Source organism: Schistocerca cancellata, chromosome 3 (genome assembly GCF_023864275.1).
Source record: "Schistocerca cancellata isolate TAMUIC-IGC-003103 chromosome 3, iqSchCanc2.1, whole genome shotgun sequence".
Lineage (NCBI taxonomy): Eukaryota > Metazoa > Arthropoda > Insecta > Orthoptera > Acrididae > Schistocerca > Schistocerca cancellata.
Window position 1 is genome coordinate 26120749 of NC_064628.1, and position 19790 is coordinate 26140538.

Below are 19790 nucleotides of genomic sequence, written 5' to 3' on the forward strand. Positions count from 1 at the left end.
AGCTACGGCACATTCCATGTAGTACGTAAGATAAATTCATAAACAGTGACTAGTTGCTGTTTGTTCATAAATTAAAAAGTATATTGTAGTAAAGCATTTAAATGAGGCATTATGTTCGTGACCTAACTCAAAGGAAGGCATTTTATAACCAAAAGCGATGTATAAACATTCGAACTCCGCGCGTCAGTTTACCACTCTAATGGCCGCCGCCCAGCTATTCAATTTGTCCGCGCTTCACAGTCGACCACTCGAGCGGTTGTGGGGGCCTGGTACTGATCAACACGGCGACGTCTGGAGCTGGTGCATTGTCAGGGTTGCACACGCTGCTGGGAAGACAACAATGGAAATGTTACACAGTAGAGATGGGTCGAACTCGTTCATTCCCGTGAACTACTTCATTCATTTCACTCTTTGCCGTGAAGCGTTCAAATGAAGTAGTTCATTCATGAAGTACGGAAGGCTGGCGAAGTTGCCCAGTTCGCCGCTCAGCCGCGGCTACGCTCGCTTCGCCTCGCTCGTACAATAAAGCTTCGTAATACTTCATAATTATACCAACAGATGGCCGAACTGTGCAGTAACGTGCACGCAACGTTTTACGCTCTTACAGCGTCTGAGTTAACTTAAATAGAGTATGGTCGAAGGGGACAAAGGAAAGATAAACAGAGAAACCTGTCACATATAAAGAAGGTATTACATTTAATCTTGCTCGACATTTTCTCATGAAGCGCCCAAAAAAGTCTTTATCTGTCAAGTGAAACCTTATTTGTTGTATTCATGGACTGAAAACTAGGGCTACCAACGAAATGCAGTCCAATTTTGTTCCTTTTAAAATTTAATGCAAAATAGAATGAGTATGTTTACCACCGTTAGAAAGTCTATATCCCTACGTTAAGTAATTATTCAGAAGTTTTCCTGTAGAGTTTATTTTTGTTGAGAATAATAACCCTCCAAATTCAAAACGTAAACTGTCACCTGCAGTCATTGGTACGATTTCAGGTAACGTCCCTCTTTATTCTCTTTGGAAAGCAGTTTTTGTGTCTGTTCACTCTTATACAATGGCTTGCAACTCGCGATCGCCTAAAAGTAGTGAAATTTGGGGTTTCTTCACCGATTTTGGTGATGGGAAAGCAAAGTGCAATTGTTGTTCTCAGTGTATTTCAAATAAAGGAGGAAATACATTTAATCTAGCGCGTCATGTTCGAGTGCTGCATCCAACTGTCATTGTCAGTCAGGTGCTTAGCGCTCCCTGCTCCTGCATCTTCCGATATTTCTTGGACAAAAAACCCGGACAATCCGGAACCAACATCAGCAAATGCCAGAAGCGAACAGCAGTTGGTGCCAGAAAATAACAGTATCACTCCAGTATCAGAAAGCAGACATCAATATCACGGAACATTACCTATGTATTTTCCGAAACCTCTTTCTAACAAAAGAAATCAGGAGATAGATTTCGCACTTCTGCAGACTGTTGTAAAGGATTATTTGCCCTTCAACATAGTGGAAAGCAAACATTTCCAAAGTTTTGTAGGCAAACTGAATGGTGCTTACAGAATGCCATCTCGGAAGACCATTTCCAATACACTGCTACAACAACAGTACGCCATGATGAAAGAAATTGTGAGAGCCAAAATTAATTCTGCGGAAGCTGTTGTGCTGGCAATGGATGGGTGGACCTCAACTACAAATGAGAGTTATTTGTCGGTGACAGCACACTACGTTAAAGACATGGAGCTGGCGTCTTCCCTCCTAGAGTGCTTTAATTACGACGAAAGGCACACGTCAGAAAAACTCTCGGAAGAACTGCTACGTGTCACAAGGGAATGGGGCATTCAAGAAAAAGTCGTGTGTGTTGTCAGCGACAATGCTGCTAATATTGTGGCAGCTATAAGACTCACAGCCTGAAAACACATCCCCTGCTTTGCGCACACACTCGATTTAATTGTTCAGAATGGGCTTCCGTACACTCAACTCATTCTGAATAAAGTAAAAAAAAATTGTTGAATTTTTTAAAAGAAGTTCGCAGGCCTGCACGAAACTGAAAAAGATGCAGGAACAGTTAAAAGAGCCAGTTCTGACACTAAAACAGGACACTGTTACAAGATGGAATTCAATCTATGATATGCTGCGGAGAATAATCGAGGTTAAGAATTCCCTAATGACAGTTATCACTCTGAATTATTCGGATCTTCCAAATCTGACTGGAGAGACATTGCAAGTGTAACACAAGCCTGTGACCTGTTGAAAGTTTTCAAAGACTGCACTGAGGAAATGTCAAGTGAAAATGTTGCCACCGCTTCTAAAGTTATACTCCTTAGTTGTTCGTTGAAAAAATGGTGTTGCAGGTTTGTTAATAACACTGAAATTCATATAGACGTGCAACAGATGGCCGAAAGTTAGCTAAAGACCTAAAACGACGATTTAGAAATATAGAGGAAAATTCCATTTTCGCGGAAGCAACTGCATTGGATCCCCGGGTCAAATTACGTGGTTATTCTGATAAAAATTCTGCTGAGAAGGTGAAATTAAACCTGATCAGGCACTGTGAGAAATTTGTGACGAACACATCTACTGCTACTGCAACAATCTCAGTTCCAACCACTGAATCTACTTCTAGTCTCTGGCTCGAATTTGATGAAGTGTTTTCCAGGCTGCAGAGTAATCCACACCCGAGAGCGGCTGCAATAGTGGAAGTGGACAAATACTTAACAAGAGCCCCTGCTACAGAAACAAGGCAATCCACTTCAGTGGTGGTCTGAACGGCTGTCAGTACACCCCTCGCTCTTTGAACTTGCAAAAATACGACTGTGTAATGTCGCAACCTCCACGCCGTGTGAAAGAGTGTTCTCGAAGGCAGGACACCTTATAACTGACAGAAGAAATCGCGTGACAGGAAAAAAAGTGGAACAAATCATGTTTTTAAACGGAAATCTCTGAAGATTCACCAAATCCGTTGATTTTTATTCGTAAATATATATATGTGTATTTTTTTTAAATTTAATTAGGACAACCCTCAAATTGATATTTAGTGTAATTATTTCAATAATGTGTACGAGATAAACATTCCTACATGAACGATTATCTTTCAAGCGTGGATTCCACGCTTGCTTCAGTTCCAGACTCACAAGGTAAGCATTTTGTTTTCAAGTTGGCTGTGCATTAGACTTGTCCACTGTTTCTATGTTTCGATACAACGTATCGATACGTGGAACTGTTTCAGTGTTTCGGAACGGGTGTGGGTCACTGTTTCGAAACAGTGGTGTTTCATTCCGCCCCTGTCTCGGATAACCGGACCAGATTCGATCTCGAGCCAGACACAGAAACTGTATCGTTGTTTCATAATAAGGCTGTTTCAGTCCACCTGTGCTTGGAACGGACTCATTGTATCGAAACAGTAATGTTTCATTCCGCTCTGTGTCGGACGAGATTCGAGCCGGCACAGGTACTGAAACACAACATACCACTTCATGAAACACTTTCAAGAGTGTCGAAATCTTTTTGACAGGCAATAGCATGAAGCTTAAGATATCCGAAAATAAAGCTTCGTTTCTAGCTGACTGTCCTATTCCGAAATGGCGTAACATCTGCTTTATAAACACTAACCAAACAATAAAACAACGCATACTATTCACATTCAAAATAATAAATATGTGAAAATCATTCAGTAATTTTTACACTTTTTTTATAACATACGCTTCTCTGTTCATGTACAGTAATCATATTAAGAAAGACAAGTAAACCTTCTTGAATAAAGAAGGCGTAGAGTGACAGTTATTAGACACATACATAAATCTGACGTAGGTATAATTGCAAGCAATCTCTTTGACATATCACTTATAGTGTAATGGTGAACGGGAAGGGCTGGGGAGCATGGTGAATTTATAGTAACGGTTCGAAACACCTTGAAAGACAAAATTTTTTTCTGTTATATTTTGTTATTTATTCGAATTATCTGTGAGTCTATAGTCAATGTGCCTATTATCCACAATGATTCCCTTTGTGTGCATGGAAATTAGCAGGATGGGTATATTACCCGTACTAACGGTATGTGGGAATCCCAGTAGCATGTCCGTAGTTTCTGCAATTTGCTCCCACCTCCAGTTCCGTTCGTGGTGGTTCTTCTGTCTTCAGCTATGGCTGTCCTCATCCAATTGAAAAGTATGAAAGTCACACGACACGAAAGCAGTGCATTTGCTGCAGGAAATACGAAATGCCTATACGCCTAAGTGATAGTTTCATACTTTCTGCAATATGATAAGCGCTCTCGCTCCTCATTTGTGTTTATATGGAGATACTTATACAGTAGACATTCAAGATGATAAAATGTGTAGGTTTATTAGATTACAAAACACAAACTGTTTCACTGTTTCGAAACAGCGTATCGAAACATTACATTCTACTGTTTCATTTGTTTCGAAACAATTACGTGTTTCAGTTTGCCCATCTCTACTGTGCATGTTCACACAGCCAGCCTCTTCGTTTGTATCTTTAATATTCATTTGTCTGCAAGCGCTGCCAACGGTAGCTTACCCGTAGACGCGAAGTATAACTGCACAAATAGTCGCGGGTAATGACGTCAGCACTGCAGGAAGCAGCTGACCCTACTTTCCCCTCGCCCCTCAACGCCTCACCCCTCCTCGCCCTATCGTTCCCCACAAACACCGCGCGATTCGTCGACAGGCAGCACAGGGAGGACTGAAGTGAAGGGAGAATGAGTGACGTAGCGCCGATGTACTGGGGGGGGGGGAGAGGGGGAAGAGAGTGAGTGAACTAGAAAAAAGTGTGGAGTGTGCTATCTGTGAAGAGTTTGAAGTACCAGTTCACTGAAATTGAGTGGTTAGTTCACACTTCACTGGAGTGAAGCGTTCATTTGAACGACTCATTCACGAGCTCCCCATCACTATTACACAGTGGTGCAATCCCTTGCACTATTGAAGCACCGGAGCGTAACTGAGAGGCGATGCAGACCTTATTTAGGTTCAAATGGCTCTGAGCACTACGAGACTTAACATCTCAGGTCATCAGTCCCCTAGAACTTAGAACTACTTAAACCTAACTAACCTAAGGACATCACACAACACCCAGTCATCACGAGGCAGAGAAAATCCCTGACCCCGCCGGGAATTGAACCCGGGAACCCGGGCGTGGGAAGCGAGAACGCTACCGCACGACCACGAGCTGCGGACCCTTATTTAGGTAATTTCAGTAAAATGCAAATAGTGATAATTGAATATAGTTGAGGCAACTTATTATACTGATGTGATATATTTACATTTGTCAGCCAGTACATTGATGTGAATGTCGTTGCCCAGTCTCTACGTAGTAGCCCACACTAACCTGTTAACACAATGCGAAATCAGATTTGAATACATTGTGTAGATATAGCTAAATTTCTGGGTCATTTGATTCTGTGTATATCTGGCGTGCATCTCAGCCGGACTATAATATAATAAAATAATGGAATAGATGATAATAAAATACGTGGCGATTTAAAATGTATTGAATTAATGAGATTAATTTTTCGGCATGAATGACAAGCACAATAAGCTGAGCTATGTCTGGAAATAAGTTCGTATTAGTTCATATTATTTTGCAGGGCGAAGTAGTTTCTTTCTCCACTGTAGATTTGTGCTTACCATTCTTTATAATGCTACGTTTGGTCGCCGTGTTCACCTTTGAAGTCTTGACCGTGTTTCCATTAAGCTTATCGGATCTTCGTAATTTTCCAAAGTACACAGGTGGGCTTCAGTTCTTGTAATTATTGTACTATTTGAAATAACAACTCACACGACCTTTTCGTTCACTAGCTGAGCGCGAATCCTTCCTTCCTCTTACTGGTACCAGAAAAAATCCTCTGTTTTTTAACAACTGAAAGTCAAAAAATACATGACGGTAGGCATAGGCTCTATGATGGGCTACCGCTTCATCTTCTCTCTTTGCCTTTAAAGAAGACGAAAACATAAAGGAAATGCAAAAGGTTTATCACAAATGCCCCCCTATTGTATACTGTCGGAAATACGTCTCTTTATTTAGGGAGACAGTATACAGTAGCCTTATTAACCTTTGGGCTCATAGTTCAGTCACTTGGTGCACGTCAATGGAGTTTTAATACCCTTATGCTACTATAAGTATATCTACAAAGCTCATTTTCTCGGCCATTACAAATTCATACATATAAATACATTCACATATACTTATATCACGTAATTACATTCACATATATTCATATTACATATCGCACGTCCATGGCGTGCTAACGTCGTAGTCTCTTATTTCTCCTTATATTTGTTAAGCAGTATTACCAGGGGGAAAATGTTACATTTCTTAAATTGTCCTTTCACTATATTTTAATAATTGTTTTTCTCCTTGGCTTTTGGTTCATTAGCCATTCTGAGAAGCTGTCCTTTCGGCACACGTTATCTCATTGTTCGCTGCACTTATGGCCAGCAGCAGCTCATTGTTTAACGCGCTCGACGCAGTGACGCAAGCGCCACGTGAGCAGCAGCATTGCCCGCGCCCACACTGTAATGTCGCTCCAGGCTCGTGAAGTCGGTGTTGTATTTGCCCTCCAGTCCGGAGACTGGATACGACGGATTCAGCTCCAACGCTCAACCCGAAGAACACCAATACCTCATCTCGCGCCTGGGCGAGGTTTTCGGCCAGTGACATTGAAGGTGAGAGCCGCACTGCAGGATACGGCATTATCTTCCGTCGTGCATTATAGTTCAGCGGTTCTCACACCTCAACTCGTGGTTATACGGATTTCCTCTGATATCTCCGTCGCACACGCATCACACTCTCTGTATTCACTTTGCTAGACTGTAGCGTTTACTCATATTACGGCTGAGCCGTTATTTTCAATATTATTAGGCCTTAATATTTTTGTATCTCTTCACACGTGCGAGTATTTTACTCGATCGTCGCGTTGCACTTCACATACATACATAAGTTGTTCTTCTTCAAGTATAAAATCTCACATAAAATTGATAATAGTGCATACATAGACACAAACATTGACAATAATAGAGTTGACACATAAATTTACAATTCACATTCACATTTCATATACGGACTCCATGACATGCACCCTCTTACACACTAATATGTAAATCAGGAGGTATCTTTCATTTATTCTGAATATTGGCATTTTCTATTCTTGTCTTGCAGGGCCGACCTCCTGCGCGTTTTTACGTCCACAACTACACATAGAAAAGAAGAAAAGAGTACATACATACATTTTACATAGACATCGACATTAACAATAATATAGTTGGCAAATAAATGTCCAATTCACATTCACATTTCGTACATGGACTCTATGTTAAGCAGCATCTGACACAGCAATAAGTAAATCGGAAGGAATCTTGCAATTGTTCTGAATGTTTGCTCTTTCTTGATATTGTCTTGCAGGACCGACCTCATGCGCGTTTTTACATCCACAACTACAATACAAAATACTACAAACGTATTTTCATAGACATCGACATTGACAATAGTAAAGTTGACACATAAATGTACAAGTCACATTCACATTTCCTATATGGGTTCTATGTTAGGCATCATCCATCTTACACACTAATAAGTAAATTAGAAGGAATCTCTCATTTGTTCTGAATTTTTGCTTTTCTCTTGACTTGCAGGCCTAACCTCCTGCGCGTTTTTACCATCACAAATACACACAGAAAATACGTTCCAGCACTACTCACTACATGGAAAACAGGATCGCTAAGGTCTGCTTCAGAGATCAAGCTACTTCTAGGATTGCTATTTGTAGTGCGTCGTTAGTGTACTTATTCTATCCTTGGCATTTGATAAATCTTCATAGTATGTATAATATTTACAAGTGCTCGTTTTTGAGCGAGTGTGGGGGATGTTTTATCCCTTGACAACCCTGATTTCATCACTGCTTGTTAATCGTCGTAATATTCCACATTCGTGAACACATATTTCAAGCTATATTTCTGCTTTATTGATTCGACGACTTGTACATGTTTACCTTTGTGACGTGTGACCGATAATTTTACCGTATTTTTGTCATGTGTAGCTCCACTCATAATTCATTATCGCTAAATAAGAACGCGCATGTGCTAAAATAATGCTTTCGCTCCTGCGTGCGTCAAGAACTCGGTGTAGAAAGTATTGTTTCACTGCATTTTGTGTTCATTCCTCATACGAATGGTGTATCATATTTTCATTTATAGTAACCTTATAGTTTCTCGAGCTGTAACAGTTAGTCGCTAAGGAAATATTGTTCATACTAGGTTGTTTTACATTCTGATGTCTGTGTAGCAATCACTGTGCTGTGGTGTGTTTTAAATGTTATCATGTACCATTGCTGCTATCGACTTCACTGTTTCTTCTATACTCCTCACTGCTTCTTCGTGATGTTCGTTTTCATAATTACTTACCGTACATGCATCATCATACTTTGCTTTCCACACTCATACAACCATTCATTCTAAGACTTAAAACTATATAGTGTATTCTTTCTTACGTCAGCTTCGTGGCCCTTTCCTAGGTACCCCTGTAATATTAATCTTCATATTCATCGCCGTATACCCATATAATTATTCATTAAAATGTTCCACATAAATCGCCATTTATACTCGTGTACTACCTACAGGGCTCTCACACTAGAACCACCGCCCTATTTATTTCTTCCCACAAATATAAATAAACTCGTATTACTCTAATATACTTTCATTCTCTTCCTAGATTCACTCCATGCACGGTACGTCACCACAAACGGAGATTAACTAATTAATACATTCAATCGAATCTAATAAAACCTTTCACTCTCTCTACTTCAAAATATTATCCAGCAGTGAAATTTCATTTATTTCTCCATATCGCTTTTGTAAACATACAGTACTTACCTCAGTTCTTTTGTTTTAAGTTCATGTAATTACGTTGTGTGCGTATTGGTTGGTTTTTGTATTTACTTAGCTTATCTCCCGCGTGGTGTTCAATTTATGTTTACAGCTTTATTTTGCTGCTTATACTATAAGGTATCGTGTAATTAATAGCAACTAACATAGGTGAGTTCTGTAATAACAAATTTGTGAATATGTATTACTTATAATGTTGTCTGTAGAGAAGTGTGGCTCTATAAGTGCACAACTGCTCCTCTCGCTAAATCTTGTACGATATATAATTTTATAGTTTACGTCTCAGTCACACCCATTTTTCTATGTTTATATCTCATTCTACCTTTCACATCGTCGCTCACTTATGTGTTGTATGTAAGTCGCTTAGTTCTTAAGTTATGTGCTAATCGCGTTCTTTCAAGTGTACATGTTGTTACTTCCCTTTTCAACTTGTCTTAGTCCTGTTGTATATAGTCGGATAGGTCATTTGCTGTATATATTCTCTTCTACTTCGAATACTTATACTTATTTCTAGCTATGTACATTCAATAGAATATGTTGAGTTCACAAATTTAGCGTATTCTACTCCCCTTATAGCTTACTTGCGTCAATGCGCTCATTTTCTTAAAGCTGCATATGCTTAAACTAATGATTTACTCTTAACATTAATGCTCTTTACAGTATAGTCACCGACTTAGGAATAAATGTCTCTGTTCGTTTAGTTTGTGTTGCTCATCTACGTCAGAGTAACTAGCTGATAGGTACTGTATTTCCTATTGCTCCTATTTTGTCCAGCTGGTTGGGCGGTGTGGATGCCGATTCGCTTAAATTATAGAATGGTTTCCGTCGCGGTGCGCAGTGTGTCTTTGCGCATCGTACAGGGGACACTGAAATCAACCTTGCTTTTTGCCTACTTGGCCCCTACGATCAGCTGTTAACGCTTCGTATATAATTGTTGAAGTACGCTCTGCTTTAAGCGCGGCAGCACGGCTCAGTATACCTCATCGCTCATGCCTCTCGCCTAAAGCTCGCGCGCTGTGAATTAAGTCTTAAGAAAGTACAATATCAAAATACAAGGAAAGTTTATTTTCACTAGGCTGCATCTCACTCTCTGCATGTTAGATAGTAAAAGAAAATTGAACATTCCTTATTGATTAAGCAGGATAGTAGAAGAGGGAGAGGGCACCGGAAATATAAATATTGTACCCCCTAGCTGGAGAGGAACCGAGCGCCAGTCGGTTTATTCGTCAAAGAGCGACAAACCTCCTACCTTCTTGCGTTTTACTGATGCAACAGATAAGGACAGAATGAGATTTGAATTTTCATTTAATAAATTTCCGCAAATCTTTATGTGGATACATGCCTTTTATTTTACCATTTTTTATATTTCCTATCAAGTAGCACCCCGGATGTGGCTTGTCAACAATGATATACGGACCAACATATAACAATTGCCATTTTCTATTCAATGCCTTTAATTTCGATGATTTCGGATGCGTTCTTAGTAGTACCTCCTGTCCAATCTGGAATTCTGTTACGTTTTTCAATTTCCTGTCGTAAATTCCTTTCCTTATTTGAGCTTGCCCTTCCAATGTTATTAGCGCTCGCCGTACTTTCTCATCTAAGACTACGTCTTTGTGCCGTAATTTAGGTATCGGTTTTGCCCATTCATCTAGCTCCACCTTTTCAAACATTAGTTCGGCCGGTGTGTGCCCTGTGGATGTGTGTGGTAGGTGATTTACTATGTGCTGAAACGGACCCAGGTATTCTATCCATTTCCTTTGGTTCTGTGGTATATATGTGCGGATAAATCTATTAAATTCACGGAAGCCCCGTTCGACGGGACTTGCTTCCGGGTGGAACTTGGATACTAAAATATGACGTATGTTTTGTGATTTTAAAAATGATTTCCATTGGTCACATGTAAAATTTGAGGCGTTATCAGTTAGGACTGCTTGTGGTTTCCCGATGCGTGGTATGTAGTCTTCCAGAATTCGCCTTATAATTGGCCCTGACCTAACTGTTTTGACTGCGTACAGCTGGAGATACTTACTAAAAACATCATACAGGGCTACGATGTATTTAACTCCGCCGCGGGCTTGGGGATAAGGTCCTGCGGCGTCAATAGATATAATATCTCTTGGTTGCTTTGGTATTATTGGGTTTAGTGCGTTAAGACATGTCCTATTCTGATGTTTGACCTTTTGACACACCGCACAGCGTCTGATTACTTCCTCTATACGTCGCCTCATATTAGGGAAATAACAATACGTAGAAATTTTGGCGGCACACTTTAGCACTCCATAGTGCCCCCATGTGCGGTGCGTATGTTGAATTAAGTTTTCCACGTATTCCTGAGGCATGCACACACACCACTTATCCATTCGTCGATCTCTTCTGTGAAAGAGGACGCCATTATGTATAATGTAATACTGCTCTAAACGTTCGTGTGATCTAGCCTGCAAGTTTTTCCTTACCTTGCTCCATCTCGGGTCTTCTTCCTGTAAACGTTGCATGTTTTTGCACATTTTAATATAATATGGTTTAAAAGTTCCATCATTTATTAAAAGGACCTTGAAGTCTGATGTTTGTTCCTCTAACTCGTGGAAATCGGTAAGACCTTGAGGTAACCGTGATAGTGCATCTGCCAAAACATTCTGTTCCTCTTTTATGTACACTATCTCAAAATCAAACTCTTGGACATACATGCACCACCTCGCTATTCTCTTATGTAACAACTTGCACGTCAGAAGAAAGGACAAGGCTTGATGATCACAGTAAACTTTGGTATGTTTTCCCCAAAGGTAATATTGAAATTTACGAAACGCCCAAACTACTGCTAACGCTTCTAGCTCAGTTACGGAATAAGATCTTTCACATTCTGTGAGGGTTCTACTGGCAAAACTGATTACATTGACTTCTTCCTTACCATCCTTTGTTATTATTTGAAACAGGCACGCACCGAGCCCCTGATAACTAGCATCGGTGCTTAAACAAAAATCCAATTCCATATTTGGGTGTTTCAGGATAGGCGCGTTAATCAGCGCCTGCTTAATCTGCTGAAAATCATTTTCACATTCTTTAGTCCACAACCAACTGTGGTTTTTACGCAGTAAGTTTAATAGTGAACTACTGTTCAACAATTGTTGTGGCAGGAACTTCCTGAAAAACGAGGCCATTCCTAGAAAACCTTTTAATTGTTTCTTAGTATAGGGTGTTGGGAAATTCCGTATCGCATCTAGTTTACTGGGGTCAGGTAGAATTCCCACTGGTGAAATAATATGCCCTAAGAATTTTATTTTTTCATTTCCGAATTCAGACTTTTTAAAGTTAACTGTGACATTGTATTCATCAAATTTTTGCAAAATCCTTTCCGAAATACTTACATGTTCATCCCATGTTTGAGTTGCAATTAATAGATCATCAACGTAGAGTGTAACCTGGCTAAGCAGTTCCGGTCCAAGAACCCTGTCTAATGCTTCAATAAATACACCAGCGCTCACATTTAATCCGAAAGGCAGCACCCTAAATTGGTAGCTCCTCCCGGCATTTATGAAAGCTGTATACTTTCTACTCTCTTCATGTAATAAAATTTGCCAGTACGAAGCTTTCAAATCAAGGGATGTTAAATACTTAACGCCGTGAAACTTTAATGGCTGCTCTTCTAGATTCTCTGGCCTTGTTCTTATAGGAACGATGATTTTGTTTATTTCCCTCGCGTCTAACACCAACCGCACCGTTCCGTCAGTTTTACCAACTGCGAGAATCGGACTGCAGTAAGGTGAGTGCGATGTTTCAATAACCCTCCACCTAATCATACGCTCTATTTCTTTTCTTACTGCCTCTTTCTTTGCCCAAGGGGTGCCATAAGACTTTCTCCAATATGTTTCATGCGGGTATACTTCCATTTTATACTCATATCCCTTAATAACACTAGGTTGTTTACGAAAAATGTTATGATATTTGAAGAGTAATTTTGTCAGTTCACTTCGCTGTTCATTGTTAAGACAAGTGGATTTCTTTATTTTACTGTCTACTATTTGCTCATCGAGGATCTCCCTACCAGAGTCATCAAGTTCCATCTCCTTTGCCATTAAGGACTGAGGGTAGACAAATTTAACATTAATGTCTGGTATCGGCCTAACCTGATTTGTCATTGTAGTTCTTATTAAGTCCATAGTCAGTGTGCGCCCCCCTACATGAAATTGGCATTCCCCGCTGCCGATATCTATTTTTATCCCATATCTTCTGAACACCTCCATACCAAGTATACAGTTCACTATAAGTTTGTCTACCAACAAGAAAGTACACTGCAAAATTACACCACATATGCTAATGGGTATGTTGGCCTGTAATTTTATAACTTTAGATTTACTTCCCATCGCCGTTACGATCTTACAGTTCTCTACAGGTAGTGTGGGAACATTTACTTCCCTCGCTATCTCTTTGAACAAGCTAGTAGACATTAGGCTTGTCGACGCGCCAGTATCCAAAACAACTAGTACATCTATGTTTCCCACCTTTACCTTTATTGTTGCATGAATAATTTCACTTACCTTGCGTGTTGTTTCTTTCTCTTCGATAAACAAGTCTTCTTTCATTTCTGCGTCCTTATCATACCTTAAAAACAGATTCCGGATATGCTGTATGTGTAGGTTTGTTTCAGTGTCTGCTTCCTCCTTTCCGTTCCTGTTCGCTTTAGTGTTTAAGTCGCTCATATTAGTACTGTGGCACACTGACAGTTCATTACCTTCTTCCTCTAGTCACGCTCGATTATTATTTCCTGGGGCCGGTAAAGGTATTGTTTCATTTTCTGCCGTCACTTGTACTATGTTTACCGTTTGTTCGCGTGCTCGCCAGTTCGTGTCCCGGTTGTTTCGATTTGACTGTACGGGCTGCCTGTTATCTCTCGGATCCCTGTGTTGCATATTCCGTTCCTGGTAATTTGCATTTCCTTGTCGCCTATTGTCGAAGTTTTCCCTCGAATTTCTATTGTCTCTGCCATTACCGTACCTATGGGGCTGATATTTAGTTTCGTACGACCCTCGGTCACTCTGTGGCTGATGGGTAGACCGATTGTACGGATTTCCGTTGTGGCGCGGCGGTCCATACGGATGCCATTCATTCATACGCACACGACCGTTGTAATTTCCAAAGCCATTGCCGTTACCGTAGTTCTTCCCGTTTGGGTTGTGCCCATTACCGTTACGATAACTAGGCGTGGCTTGCCCATCCTCATGAATCAGATCTATTGAGTCGAGCACTGAAAGAAAATACTCGAGATCATATTCGGGAACAGTTATTAATTTTTCCCTAACATTTGCAGGTAACTTGTTCTTTAAGATTTTCAGTATATCGACATGAGATATCGGATTATTCCAGTAACGGGTCTTGTTTAGGTATTTTTCAAAATAGCTTCTTAGCCCCCCGAATTTTGAATGATATGGTACTGGTTTAAATACCTCTCGTCTTAACCTCTCCTGGATAGCTGTTGACCAGTATTTATCTAAAAATGCATTCTCGAACTGCTCATATGTCTCGCAAAGTTCTGACATCTCCGTAGCCCGTGTCCTACTATATATTTAATCGTTTGAGCTTCTGTCCAAGTCCTGGGCAGTACATTTCTAAAGGCTCGGACAAACACTACTGGGTGCGTTCGCTTTTTCTCATTTGAGAATACGGGAAACTGTCGATGTTTTATTAAGCTCTCATCCATTAACAACGCTGTCCAGCACGGCGGAACAGCATTTCCCTGCGGTGATGGTATATTTGTTTCAGCAAAGTTTTGCCCGCTGCTCGCGTCGCGCGTCGACATGCGGTCGCGCGGCGTGGGTTGGGCATTGTTGTCCGCGCCACTGATTCCTCCCACTGGCGGATGGCTGTTTATCGCTCCGCTTACCGCCCCAGGCGATGATATTACCGTACTTTGTTTGTTAACTATTTCGTCTCTTAACCGTTGTTCTAACTGCCTGATATCATGTTCTACGCGTTTTAAGATTTCTTCTTCCTTGTCCCCCATTACTTCCCTTACCGCTTCCACATAGGTACGCTGTTCACGTACGCATTTTTCTGCGAACGTTGTATTGTCGTCCTTTGCATTGCTCTTTACCGATTCATAAAGGTGCACAATGTCTGAGTTGATCCTCTTGTGTTCTAACTTGAGTAATCCTACCTCCAATGTGATTTTTTCTACATTTTCTGGCAAGTCGTTACAGAAAGAATGTAGTTTCGCTACTTCTGATTGTACATTGTCTAAGTTGACCTGCGTATTCTTTTGCATTGCCTGTAAATTCTCTTGGGTTTCTCTAATTCCGGATAGCTCCTGTCGATACGTGTGTGTTAGTGTTTCAAATTTTTCGCCCATTATGCCTTTTAATTTCTCACCCATATCGTGAACCGAAATTTGTACTTGTTCATTAATTTTCCTATCCACCTCCGTGGAGATTTGTGAAATCTGCTGTGTGAACTTCGTGTCCACACTATTGAGTTCCGTGCGCAAATTTTTTACGTCGTCTGAAATGTATGTCATGTTTGTCATAACCTTCTCGATCTCGGACTTTACTGTGGTCATGTCTGCTTGTATCGTTTGTAAACTTGACATTTTAGTCTCTAAGCCCGACATTTTTGAATTTATGTCTGCTTTCATTGCATCCATGCTTGTTTGTATGGATTCTGTTAAGGCTCGAAATAAGGCTTGCATATCTTCCGTATTCACTTCCGGCCTACGCCTGTCAGCATCTGCGTCCGTACTACGCGTACTGCTCTCATTTAAAATATTCTCTTGCCTCGAGGTGCCATTAGTTATGTCTACTGTAATTAACGTATTGCTTGTAATTAAATGTTCTGTATTCACGGGCGTCGAATGCAACAATGGCATGTCGCGCCCAGCATCCAAATAATCACCGCTAAATGGTTCCAAACCACTCATTGTTGCATTTTGCAAATGAACATCCACTACATTGGCATTATGATTTTCGAATGACATTTCCTTATTGTTTTGACCCTCCATTATAGAAATCCTTATACCACTGCAGTTATCAAAATAAAAATTTTCTTTTTTAAGATTTTACTTCCACGCTACTTCTCACGCGAAAAAATGCATATACAGCTGTATGTAATTGTAGTCTCAACTGTTCTTCAATCAATATATTTTCCGTACTAATAAAGAAATGTCATTATCTCCACTTGACTACAATAGCGTTAATATCTGAAGCTTTAGGTTCTGGAATTTAGGAAATAGGTGGATGGATTTTCTAATAGGTCTACTGGGAACGCATTCTCTATATGCATTGCGCGGTCCTACCTGATTGTTGTCTTGTAAATGGTACTTCCTCTATTGTGCTTTGTTGTGTGCTCTTGGTATTGTCGTCTTTTTCCTTCTAATTTATTTATTATTTCCTTTTTATAGTATTTCTTCAGTACCACATCACTGTCTCCGTCACATCATCAGCGTACATGGAACATAAAGATATTGTTAACATACATGTATATTCATTTTCCTAACAATACTAGTACTCACAGTTTTGCCCACTGCGTATCGTGCCTGTCACCTGTCGCCACTTTGTAATATAATAAAATAATGGAATAGATGATAATAAAATACGTGGCTTTTTAAAATGTATTGAATTAATGAGATTAATTTTTCGGCATGAATGACAAGCACAATAAGCTGAGCTATGCCTGGAAATAAGTTCGTATTAGTTCATATTATTTTGCAGGGCGAAGTAGTTTCTTTCTCCGCTGTAGATTTGTGCTTACCATTCTTTATAATGCTACGTTTGGTCGCCGTGTTCACCTTTGAAGTCTTGACCGTGTTCCCATTAAGCTTATCGGATCTTCGTAATTTTCCAAAGTACACAGGTGGACTTCAGTTCTTGTAATTATTGTACTATTTGAAATAACAACTCACACGACCTTTTCGTTCACTAGCTGAGCGCAAATCCTTCCTTCCTCCTACTGGTACCAGAAAAAATCCTCTGTTTTTTAACAACTGAAAGTCAAAAAATACATGACGGTAGGCATAGGCTCTATGATGGGCTACCGCTTCATCTTCTCTCTTTGCCTTTAAAGAAGACGAAAACATAAAGGAAATGCAAAAGGTTTATCACAGGACCGATGACCTAGCAGTTTGGTCCCTCCCCCCACCCCCCACCCCTTTAAACCAACCAACAAATTTCTCAGCACAAAATGCGGCGTTGAACAGTTACAACACTGAAAATTGACTTGTTCTGATTTTTGTACTGTGCAGGAGGGTTGTATTGTATGGAACTGGAGATCTAGAAACGACGGAGAGGCTACGTCCCCACCGTAGCCGTCAGTGGTACACAACCCTACAACAGGCTACAGCAGTCTACTCACCCCACCGCCGCTCCACATCGTACCCAGGGTTATTGTGCGGTTCTGCCCCCAGTGGACCTCCCCGGGAACGTCTCACACCAGACGAGTGTAACCCCAAACGTTTGTGTTGTAGAGTAATTATGGTGTACGTGTATGTGGAGCAAGTGTTTTTGCAGCAATCGCTGACATAGCGTAACTGAGGCGGAATAAGGGGAACCAGCCCGCATTCTTCGAGGCAGATGGAAAACCGCCTTAAAAACTAGCCACAGACTGGCCGGCACACCGGACCTTGACACTAACCCGCTGGGCGGGTTCGTGTCGGGGACTGGCACGCCTTCCCGCGCGGAAAGCATTGCGTTAGATCGCACGGCTAACTGGGCGGGCTGCAAGAGGGTTACTCTGATTTAGTTTTCCAATGATATTTTACAGGGTGATTCAAAAAGAATACCATAACTTTAGGAATTTAAAACTCGGCAACGACAAAAGGCAGAGCTAAGCACTATCTGTCGGCGAATTAAGGGAGCCATAAAGTTTCATTTAGTTGTACATTTGTTCGCTTGAGGCGCTGTTGACTAGGCGTCAGCGTCAGTTGATGCTAAGATGGCGACCGCTCAACAGAAAGCTTTTTGTGTTATTGAGTACGGCAGAAGTGAATCGACGGCAGTTGTTCAGCGTGCATTTCAAACGAAGTATGGTGTTAAACCTCCTGATAGGTGGTGTATTAAACGTTGGTATAAACAGTTTACAGAGAATGGGTGTTTGTGCAAAGGGAAAAGTTCTGGACAGCCGAGAACGAGTGATGAAAATGTAGCACGCATCCAGCAAGCATTTGTTCGCAGCCCAGGAAAATCGACTCGCAGAGCTAGCAGAGAGCTGCAAATTCCACAATCAACTGTATGGAGAGTCCTACGAAAAAGGTTAGTTATGAAACCTTATCGTCTGAAATTGGTTCAAGCACTGTCTGCAGCTGATAAGATTAAAAGAATCGATTTCTGTGATTTTATCCTTGCTCAAATGGAAACAGATGAATCTTTCGTTTCAAAGATTGTGTTTAGTGATGAAGCAACTTTCCACACTAACGGGAAAGCCAACCGTCACAATGTCTGTATATGGGGCACTGAGAATGGATCGGCCGCCAGGCAGCCCGTGACAGAGCACATCACTGGCCTCCAAGAAGCCCTGATCTTACCCCCTGCGATTTTTTCTTATGGGGGTATGTTAAGGATATGGTGTTTCGGCCACCTCTCCCAGCCACCATTGATGATTTGAAACGAGAAATAACAGCAGCTATCCAAACTGTTACGCCTGATATGCTACAGAGAGTGTGGAACGAGTTGGAGTATCGGGTTGATATTGCTCGAGTGTCTGGAGGGGGCCATATTGAACATCTCTGAACTTGTTTTTGAGTGAAAAAAAAACCTTTTTAAATACTCTTTGTAATGATGTATAACAGAAGGTTATATTATGTTTCTTTTATTAAATACACATTTTAAAGTTGTGGTATTCTTTTTGAATCACCCTGTATTTTGAAACTTTCTGGCAGATTAAAACTGTGTGCCGGACCGAGACTCGAACTCGGGACCTCTGCCTTTCGCGGGCAAGTGCTCTACCAACTGAGCTACCCAAGCACGACTCACGCCCGTCCTCACAGCTTTAATTCCGCCAATACCTCGTCTCCTACCTTCCAAGCTCCACAGGATCTCTCCTGCGAATCTAGCAGAACTAGCACTCCTGGAAGAAAGTTTCATATCAGCGCACACTCCGCTGCAGAGTGAAAATCTCATTCTGGAAATATCCCCCAGGCTGTGGCTAAGCCATGTCTCCGCAGTATCCTTTCTTCTAGGAGTGCTAGTTCTGCTAGGTTCGCAGGAGAGCTTCTGTGGAGTTTGAAAGGTAGGAGACGAGGTACTGGCGGAATTAAAGCTGTGAGGACGGGCCTGAGTCGTGCTTGGGTAGCTCAGTTGGTAGAGCACTTGCCCGCGAAAGGCAAAGGTCCCGAGTTCGAGTCTCGGTCCGGCAAACAGTTTTAATCTGCCAGAAAGTTTCATATCAGCGCACTCTCCGCTGCAGAGTGAAAATCTCATTCTGGATGTATTTTATTTTCTTGCTCATGCGACATATTTTAGTTCAGAATGCCAGATAATTAAATCTATGCAGCTGCGATGATCAGGGACGTAGATGTAGATTTGTCAGACGAAAATAATCCGATAGGGGCGAAACATCATGCAAATAGATGTTGATAGATTCTTGCATAGGAGACCGTAGTTTGTTGTCGGACATGAGGAGTCCAGGTGAAGAATGGTCATCTATTCTGGATACACCCAGACGAGATGAATGTAGGTCTGAGTCTGACATGTTCGCAATACTGATGGAAATGCTGAAGAAGGAATTTGAAGAGACTGCTAAGAAAATAGGAGAGAATAGTAAGCAAATGGAACAGAATATTACAACTATAAAGAAGATGGGTGATGAGCGTAATCAAAAGATAGACACACTTATAGCTTGCGCAGAACAGCAGGTCGAAGATTATTCAAAACGTTCTGAGAAAGTCGAATCTGAAGACAATGCAGTAAATCAGTAGCTTAGAGG

General features: G+C 41.0%; 1 non-coding gene across 1 annotated transcript; it reads left to right on the forward strand.

The window, feature by feature from the left end:
- Positions 1 to 19146: 19146 nt before the first annotated feature.
- Trnas-cga (transfer RNA serine (anticodon CGA)) lies at positions 19147 to 19221 on the forward strand. Its single transcript has one exon. It is a non-coding gene; the product is annotated as a tRNA-Ser (tRNA).
- The last annotated feature ends 569 nt before the right edge of the window (positions 19222 to 19790 follow it).